Below are 609 nucleotides of genomic sequence, written 5' to 3' on the forward strand. Positions count from 1 at the left end.
CAGCTGAGGTGGAGGCCTTGCGCTCCGAGCTGGAGCTGCTCCGGGAGGCGCTGCAGGAGGTCACGCAGGTGATGGGGCTCCCTGCCTCCCTCTTCCTTCCCCTGCAGCCGGGGAAGGTCCTCCACGTGCCTCCGTTTCCCCTCCTTTACCTTAGTTCCCCCCCCGTGCCTCGGTTTCCCCCCGTGCCTCAGTTTCTCCCCTGCGCCTCAGTTTCCCACTCCTTCCCCCAGTGCCTCCCATCCCAGAGTCTTTCCCCTCCCCGATGTCCCCCATCCTCACCTCAGTTCTTCCCACCCAGTGCCTGTTTCCCCCCTCTACCTCTCTTTTTCTCCCCACCTCAGTGTCCTGCCTCAGTTTTCCTCCTCCTGCCTCAGTTTCCCCTCCTTTACCCCAGTTTTTTCTTCCCACCTCAGTTTCCCTCCCATGCCTGTTTCCCTCCCGTGCCTCAGTTTCCCCTCCTTTACCTCAGTTTCCCCCTTGCCTCAGTTTCCCCCCTGTGCCTCAGTTTCCCCCCCGTGCCTCAGTTTCCCCTCCCGCTGACATGGATGTCCCCCTGCTCTGGCAGGCTGTGCTGTCGTAGGACCCCGAGCAGCCCCCGTGCCCCCCACC

This window comes from Chaetura pelagica, unplaced genomic scaffold (assembly GCF_000747805.2).
Source record: "Chaetura pelagica isolate M959 unplaced genomic scaffold, ChaPel_1.0 scaffold234, whole genome shotgun sequence".
NCBI classification, from domain to species: domain Eukaryota; kingdom Metazoa; phylum Chordata; class Aves; order Apodiformes; family Apodidae; genus Chaetura; species Chaetura pelagica.